Source organism: Manis javanica, chromosome 4 (genome assembly GCF_040802235.1).
Source record: "Manis javanica isolate MJ-LG chromosome 4, MJ_LKY, whole genome shotgun sequence".
Classification (NCBI taxonomy): domain Eukaryota; kingdom Metazoa; phylum Chordata; class Mammalia; order Pholidota; family Manidae; genus Manis; species Manis javanica.
In genome coordinates, this window is record NC_133159.1 from 105,337,371 (window position 1) to 105,347,144 (window position 9,774).

General features: G+C 36.1%; 1 pseudogene; it reads left to right on the forward strand.

Moving 5' to 3' along the window:
- Positions 1 to 4,481: 4,481 nt before the first annotated feature.
- Positions 4,482 to 5,422, forward strand: LOC118973128 (olfactory receptor 5V1-like; annotated as a pseudogene).
- Positions 5,423 to 9,774: the final 4,352 nt, after the last annotated feature.

Sequence of the window (9,774 nt, forward strand, 5' to 3'; positions counted from 1 at the left end):
GATATCACCCAGACCTATAAACACAAAGAGAAAAAAAAAAGCAAAAAAAGAAAATAAACACAAACACACACAAAAAAAACAGATTATCCAAGAGCTATGGCATAATGCTAACCTGTCTGACATACACCTAATTAGAATCCCAAGAAGGAAGAGATATAATACAAAATAAATATTTGAAGAGATAATTCCTGAGAATTTTCCAAAATTTCTGACAGATCCAGAAATTCAAAGAATACCAAGCAAAATTAAAACAAAACAAACACTAAGTATATTATATTCAAACTTCTGTTAAGTAAAGAGAAAAAGAAAATGTTGAAGGCAGCTAGAGGAAAAAAAATTCAACCTTACAGAGTGCCTAATATAGGAATTACAGCAGACTTCTCATCAGAAGCTATTTAAGCAAGAAGACAATGGTGTGGGACCTTTAAAGTGCTAAAAAATAAAAACATGTCAACTAAGAAGATATGTTTCATATATTAAGAGAAATAAACTTTTTTTCAGACAAACAAGATCTGAGGGGGTGCATTCCTAGCAGACATACTATAATAGAAATATTAATGAAAGTTCTTCAAGGAAAAAGATTATGATAGAGGTCAGTAACTTGGATCTATACAGAGAATCAAGAGTATTATAAATGGATTAAATGAAGGTAAAAGTATTGGGTTGAATAATATCCCCCCAAAATTCACATCTGCCAAGAACTTCAGAATGTGATCTTATTTAGAAAAAGGTCTTTGAATGGACAATATCCATCATATCATAGATAAATTTTCACAAATGCCTAGGATGCCTAACTGGTTTTCTTGGTTTCACTGGAGATGGCTGGTAATTATAGGTATGCTTTGGTTATGTAACTGTATTCCTATTATGTTAATGTGTGTGCACAATTTAATTAGTAGTTTAAAACCTATACATGCTTAAGTTACTCTACAAGAAGATATGTCAAAGAAATAATCAATCCTCCCATGTTTTCTTCCGTCTGCTACTTCTATAGCTTTTCTTCTTCCTTCCTAATTACAACCCTTAAATAGAATTTGTGCCTCATATTGAATTTACCGAGTATCATAATTCTTCCAAGTGGTAAAGATACCTCAAGACAAATGCTGGGCATAGAAGCCACAGGGTATAAATCTGCAAAGAAGTAAAAAGCTAACCTTTTCAAACAATATTGCTTCTCTCTCACTTACCAACTTTACATTTCCCTGTATGGCCCCAGAATATGACTGGTTAGCCAGAGATGGGTAAGATTTCCTCAAGGGAGGAACATCCTAAGACAGGCACAGTTGTAGGGGGGCCATCAGGTGAGAAATTGGGAATCAACAGAGGTGAGGCATAGAACCTCACCCCCCCTGTTTTGAGAGAAATCTTCTGCATCCGTGGATGTATTATTGCCCTTGTCTAGCTTGGATTAACACATAGTCTACAGGCACACACCTGATCATCTACATTTGCTCTCTTACAACACTAAACTATGGTTTCTACCTTTATCTTGCATCTATCTACCACTTCAGCATTTTATTAAAAATTAAAAAAAATAATAATAATAATAATAAGGGAGAAATGTGGGATTCACATATAAATCAAGTATAAAAATCAAATGAATATTCATATTTGACCTGATTGTTTATAGTTCATAATGCATGATCAAAACCGAAAGTTTCTGTGATGACTGCCCTTGTACTGTTCACCATGTAAGAACTTATTCACTATGTAAGAATTTATTCACCATGTAAGAACTTGTTCGCTATGCTTCAGAAGATTAGAGACTGACAAGAATTAGGCTTGGGGTGGATTAATGATTGTGCATTGAGCATTGAGTCCCCTATACAGAATTTTATTGTTGTTAACAACCATTTGATCAATAAACATGAGAGATGCCCTCTCAAAAAAAAAAAAAAAGGTCTTTGAAGATGTAATTATTTAAGATGAGGTCATACTAGATTAAGGTGAGCCCTGATTCCTAGGACTGTTGTCCTTACAAGAAAAGCAAGGGACATACAAAGACACACATAGTGAAAAAGGCCATGGAATGAGAAGCAAAGATTGGAGTGGTGCAGCTACAAGCCAAGGAGCACCAAGGATTTCGAGGAGAACCAGAAACTAAGAAGGGCCAAAAAAAGGCTTCTCCCCTAGAGCCTTCAGAGGGAGCATGGCACTGCTGACATCTTGATTTCAAACTTTGAAGCCTCCAAAACTGTGAGTGAATAAATTTCTTGTTTCAAGTCACCAGGTTTGTGGTAATTTGTTATGGTAGCCATAGGACACTAATACAGTAAACTAAATTCATTTTTATTTTTAATGCACAAAATTTTGTAACAATGTAGTGCATGTTCATCACATATGTAAAAGTAAAATATGTGACAACAATAGCAAAAAGGAAGCACTGGAGAAATTGGAGATATAAGGTCTTATAACTGCATTGAAGTGGTTTATTAAATGAAGGCAGATTATTTACAATGTATTTTTTAATTTCTTGTGCAATAACCAGAAAATTTTACAAAGAGGTAATAATAAGTAAATAAAGAAGATTTAATGGAACCATAATAAATGTGCAATTGAGCATAGAAAGACAAAAAAGAATAAGAAACAAAGAATAAATTAAACAAATAGAAAACAGCTAAGGAGATGGTAAAATTTCATCCAAGCATATCAATAATCACTTTAAATGTGAGTGGTCTAAACATAACAATGAAAAGACAGAGATTGTCAGATTGGGTTTTTAAAAATCAATACCCAACTATTCTAAAAGAAACCCACTTTAAATACAAAGTTAAAAGTAAAAGGATAAAGATGTACTATGCAAACACTAACTAAATAAATAAGTGGTAGCTATATTAATTTCAGGCAAAATAGACTTCAGAAGAAAAAAAATTATTAGGAATAAAAAGAAATATTAATGGTGAAGAAGCCACATCTCCAAGAAGACATAACAATCCTTAGTGTATATATGACTGAAAAAGATCTTCAGACTACATGAGGCACAAAAGTGATCTGAGAAGAGAAATAGATAAATTCACAATTATAGCTGGAGACCTCAACACTCTTCTCTCATAAATTGAGAAAACAAGTAGATAAAATATAGATGACCTGAACAACTATCAACTAACTTAATTTAATTAACTTTTATAAAATACTCCATCCCATAAGTTCAGCATTTATACTCTACTCAAGTACACATAGAACATTCACTAAGATAGGTCATATTCTGAACTATAAAAAAACAACAAATTTAAAATAAAAAATATCATGCAAGGCATACTCTTTGACCATAATGAAATAAGAATAGCAAAAAGATATCTGAAAAACCTATAAATATTTGGATATTAATCAATATACCTTTAAATAACTCATGGGGAAAAAACAAAGTCTTAAAGGAAATGAAAAAATATTTCAAACTGAACAAAAATAAAGACAGTACATCAAAATTTGAGGGATACAACTGAATAGCGTGTAGAGGTAAATTTTTACCACTTAATATTTATATTAGAAAAGCTTATACCTAAAATTGTAAGTGGTCACATTAAGAAAGTAGAAAAAGTACATTAAACTCAAAGCAGACAAAAACAAGGAAAAAGCAGATTACAGAAAAAATTAATGAAATTGAAAATAGAGAAAATCAGTGAAACTGAAAGTTTGTTCTTTGAAAACAACAAATTGATAAACCTCTAGCCAGACTGACCAAGGAAAAAATAAAGAAGGAACAAATTATCAATATCAAGGATAGAAGAGGATACATCAATATTGACTCCATATTAAAAGAATAATTATAGAATACTACGAACAACTTTATGCTCATAAATTCAACAAGATGAAATATACCACTTTCTTGAAAGGTCCTCCCAAATTCACTCAATAATAAACAACCTGAATAGTTCTATGTATGTTAAAGATATTAAAATTGTAGCTTTAAACATTGTAAAAAATAAAAATACAGGTCCATATAGTTTCACTGTTGAATCTGACCAGGCATTTAAGGAAGAAATAGTACCAATTATACATATTCTCCCCTAGAAAACTTAAAAGAAGAGAAAGTTCCCAACACATTTTGTAAGGCCAACATTACCTGAAAATTGGTAACATAACTAAACAAAAATATTGCAGTAAAAGAAAACTACAGACCAACAGCATCCCTCATGAACAAAAATGCAAAAAATCCTCAACAAAGTATTAGAAAATTGAATCAAGCAATATATAAAAAGGATACTACATCAAAATCAATTGGGGTTGATCTCAGGAATGCAAGGCAAGTTCAACAATTAAATAATCAATATAAATTACTACATTAACAGACTAAAGAAGATGATGAGTGTGTAGGACATTGCAGTAAACAGGCAGACACTGCCGCACACCTCCCTCCACATACCAGATTCAACCAGTATTCAACATTATTTGACGTGACCATACAAAGTTAGATGTCAATTTGAGGTGATCTTTGTATATTCTCATTATGGCCTTTTTCTCATTGTTTTATAGCTATAACACCATTTGAAATGAACAATGAAACAGATGTCACTGAATTCATCTTCTTGGGATTTTCCAATCACCCCAACCTACAGGGCTTGTTCTTCCTGGTCTTCCTAGTCATTTATCTGACAACTCTCCTAGGCAACATGCTTATAATAACAGCCACCAAGATTAGTCCAGCTCTCCACACTCCAATGTATTATTTCCTCAGCAACCTGAGTTTCTTGGACATCTGCTACACATCTACCACCATTCCAGCCATGCTAATAAACTTCTTCTGGAAGAAGAAGACCATTTCATATGAAGGCTGCCTTTCCCAGATCTTTTTCCTCGTGACATGTGCTGGCACTGAGGGTGTCCTATTGGCTGTTATGGCTTATGACCGCTATGTAGCCATTTGCCACCCTCTTCAATACCCAGTCCTCATGAGTGTGAATGTCTGCGTTTTTTTGGTGACTGGCTGTGCGGGCTGGTGAATTCTGTGACACACACAGTGCTGGCAACTGCACTCAGTCTTTGTGGGCCCAACCAGATTAGCCACTTTCTCTGTGACATCCCATTGCTCCTGGAGCTCTCCTGCTCAGACACCTCTCTCAATGAGTCTGTGCTCCATGTGGCCAGTGCCACCATTGGCCTGAGCCCCTGCCTATTTACTGCAGTATCCTACATACTTATCATCTCTGCCATCCTTAGGATCCCCTCTGCTCAGGGCAGGAACAAAGCCTTCTCTACCTGTGCATCCCACCTCACTGTGGTGGTGGTCTTTTTTGGAACAGTCAACCTCAACTATGACAGACCCAGGGGAGGCTACTCCCTGGACATGGACATCCTGGTCTCTGTGCTCTTCTGTGTCATGACCCCCATGTTGAATCCCATCATATACAGCCTGAGAAACAAAGATGTTAAGGGAGCCTTGAGGAAACTGGCTAGTGGGTGGTGTGTTCCCTGGCAATATTAGTGTCTAGATCATTGGTCTTCAAACTGTGGTACAAAACCATCTGAAAAAACTTCTAAGGTATTCATAACATACGTAGTTTTAGTCTATCCAGAGCCTCAATCTCCTTTCTCTCCTTTCCTTCCACAAGTACTCTTGTACTTTCCCACTTTGCAAAGTCAAAATGTGTTAGATATTTTGTGTTAGTTCTCAGCACCATCTTGATCCTTTTAAATTCTCCCCCCATCAAAGGGACTGAAAGCCTAGAAACCTTATATCCCAGGCTCCTTTGCCAGAAAGATTCCATTTTAGCTTCTGCCAATGTAAAAATCATACATGAGAGATTAGAAGAAAAAGAAATAAAGAAGAAATTGTCTTCTGGATCTGGTAGCAGCAGCAGCAACTGACACTGCAGTAGAAACAGATCCCCATGGTGGCATTAGCTGATGTTTGTAGCCTCTGTAAAAGCTGTTCTTGAAACTTAATGTCACACAAGTATCAAAATAGTGTCTCTCTTTAGGGAGAGGAGAGGCTTCATATCACCTGCCTTCCCTTTTTCTTTTTGTTCTTCCAGCATGCCAACAATTTCATCACATTTCCTGTATTAAATTCCTCTAGGTCAAAATATCTAGAGCAGTTTTTTATTTCTTCTTTGTACACTAACTGCTACATTTTACATCAGGAGTGGTTCTAGGAAACAGGCCCTCAAAGGTGAAAGTATGGAATTGGATGTATGATCTCATAGAGTTTGAATGTACTGATGCCATAAAGCCAATGGCAAATGGGGAATCTGATCATTCACGGTATGTAATAAAATAGATGCTTAAAATTGCCAACAGCCATTTTCTGAAATAAAATGTCTATTGAAAACCAAGATTTAGAATACCAAATTACTGCTCCAATTGACCCTTATGGTGGAAATGAGGCCAAACAAGTTCATATTTTTTTACCTTGTCAGAAAAACAGAAGTCAAACAACCAGAAAACCTTTTCTACTTCAAACTGATGAAGCTTAATATCAGAACAAAAATCTGATTTGGTGGATTACATTATTACAAAGTGAATTGTAAATTCACAATTTCTCCAGGTCTCTTATGTGCCAGTTAAGGCATTGACTTGGGAATGAGTAGAACTATGATAATTAGAATGGGAAAATACAGTGGATTTGGGCAACTGAAAACCTTGTACACCTATCTCCACTAACCTTCTTTGCCAACAGAAGCAATCCTTAGGACCCTATCTGAGAAGACGGCTTTCCCTTAGTTTAAACTCCATAATGAACTTATCTGAGACAGTTGTCTTACAAGTCATGCTAATTCTCTTTAAGATATTCACCCACCATCCTTCATTACCTGTAGACTCTTAATTAGGGTCCAATTCCAGAATATCCCAGGGTAATAGCATAACGTATAACCAAGGAGATTATAATCTTCACACCAAAATAAAATGTCAGGATTTTACTACTTTTTTATAGAAGCCTTGAGAATATGTATGAAAATGGATTCTTTTTTTAAATTCAGTTTATTATCATTAATATTATAATTACATGAAGAACTTTATGGTTAGTAGACTCCCCCCTTCACCAAGTCCCCCACACACAAACCCCATTACAGTCACTGTCCTTCAGTGTAAGTAAGATGCTGTAGACTCACTACTTGTCGTCTCTGTGTTGCACATCCCTCCCTATGCCCCCCTGACATTATACATGCTAATCATAAGGCCCCCTTTCTTTTTCCCTGCTTTATCCCCCCCTTCCCACCCATCCTCCCTGGTCCCTTTCCCTTTGGTAACCGTTAGTCCATTCTTGGGTTCTGTGGTTTTCTGCTGCTTTGTTCCTTCAGTTTTTCTTTGTTCTTATACTCCACATATGAGTGATATCATTTGCTACTTGTCTTTCTCCGCCTGGCTTATTTCACTGAGTATAATACCCTCTAGCTCCATCCATGTTGTTGCAAATGGTGGAATCTGTTTTTTTCTTGGCTGAGTAATATTCCATTGTGTATATGTACCACGTCTTCTTTATCCATTCATCTACTGATGGACACTTAGGTTGCTTCCATTTCTTGGCCATTGTAAACAGCACTGCGATAAACATAAGGGTGCACCCATCTTTTTCAAACTGGACTGCTGCATTCTTAGGGTAAATTCCTAGAAGTGGAATTCCTGGGTCAAATGGTATTTCTATTTTGAGCTTTTTGAGGAACCTCCATACTGCTTTCTACAATAGATGAACTGAATTACATTCCCACCAGCAGTGTAAGAGGGTTCCCCTTTCTCCACAACCTCGCCAACATTTGTTGTTGTTTGTCTTTTGGATGGTGGCAATCCTTACTGGTGTGAGGTGATATCTCCTTGTGGTTTTAATTTGTATTTCTCTGATAAGTGATGTGGAGCATCTTTTCATGTGTCTGTTGGTCATCTGAATTTCTTCTTTAGAAGTCTGTTCAGCTCCTCTGCCCATTTTTTAATTGGATTATTTGCTTTTTGTTTGTTGAGGTGCGTGAGCTCTTTATATATTTTGGATGTCAACCCTTTATCAGATCTGTCATTTATGAATATATTCTCCCATACTGTAGGGTACCTTTTTGTTCTATTGATGGTGTCCTTTGCTGTACGGCAGCTTGATATAGTCCCACTTGTTCATTTTTGCTTTTGTTTCCCTTGCCCGGGGAGATATGTTCATGAAGAAGTTGCTCATGTTTATGTCCAAGAGATTTTTGCCTATGTTTTTTTCTAAGAGTTTTATGGTTTCATGACTTACATTCATGTCTTTGATCCATTTCGAATTTACTTTTGTGTATGGGGTTAGACCGTGATCCAGTTTCATTCTCTTACATGTAGCTTTCCAATTTTGCCAGCACCATCTGTTGAAGAGACTGTCATTTCCCCATTGTATGTCCATGGCTCCTTTATCATGTATTAATTGACCATAAATGTTTGTGTTAACACCTGGACTGTCTGTTCTGTTCCACTGGTCTGTGGCTCTGTTCTTGTGCCAGTACCAAACTGTCTTGATAACTGTGGCTTTGTAGTAGAGCTTGAAGTTGGGGAGCGAGATCCCCCCAACTTTATTTTTCCTCCTCAGGATTGCTTTGGCTATTCAGCATCTTTGGTGTTTCCATATGAATTTTTGAACTATTCTAGGTCGAATAAGAATGTTGTTGGTAAATTGATAGGGATTGCATCGAATCTGTATATTGCTGTGGGCAGGATGGCCATTTAGACGATATTAATTCGTCCTAACTAAGAGCATGAGATGAGTTTCCATTTGTTGGTGTCCTCTTTAATTTCTCTTAAGAGTGTCTTATAGTTTTCAGGGTATAGGTCTTTCACTTCCTTGGTAAGGTTTATTCCTAAGTATTTTATTCTTTTTGATACAATTGTTAATGGAATTGTTTTTCTGATTTCTCTTTCTATTAGTTCATTGTTAGTGTATAGGAAAGCCACAGATTCCTGTGTGTTAATTTTGTATCCTGCAAATTTGCTGTATTCTGATTTTTCAATTCTAGTAGTTTTGGAGTAGAGTCTTTAGGATTTTTTATGTACAATATCATGTCCTCTGCAAATATTGATAATTTGACTTCTTCTTTACCAATCTGGATTCCTTGTATTTCTTTGTTTTGTCTAATTGCCGTGGCTAGGACCTCCAGTACTATGTTGAATAACAGTGAGGGTGAGTGGGCATCCCTGTCTTGTTCCTGATCTCAGAGGAAAAGCTTTCAGCTTTTCACTGTTCAGTATGATGTTGGATGTGGGTTTATCATATATGGCCTTTATTATGATGAGGTACCTGCCCTCTATACCCATTTTGTTAAGAGTTTTTATCATGAATGGATGTTGAATTTTGTCGAGTGTTTTTTCAGCATCTATGGAGATGATCATGTGGTTTTGTCCTTCTTTTTGTTGATGTGGTGGATGATGTTGATGGATTTTCGGATGTTGTACCATCCTTGCATCCCTGGGATGAATCCGACTTGGTCACGGTGTATGATCCTTTTGATGTATTTTTGAATTCGGCTTGCTGATATTTTGTTGAGTATTTTTGCATCTATGTTCATCAGGGATATTGGTCTGTAATTTTCTTTTTTGTGGGGTCTTTGCCTGGTTTTGGTATTAGGGTGATGTTGGCTTCATAGAATGAGTTTGGGAGTATTCCCTCTTCTATTTTTTGGAAAACTTTAAGGAGAATGGGTATTATGTCTTCTCTGTATGTCTGATAAAATTCTGAGGTAAATCCATCTGGCCGGGGGGTTTTGTTCTTGGGTAGTTTTTTGATTACTGCTTCAATTTATTTGCTGGTATTTGGTTTGTTTAGATTTTGTGTTTCTTCCTTGGTCAGTCTTGTAAAGTTGTATTTTGTAGGAAGTTGTCCATTTC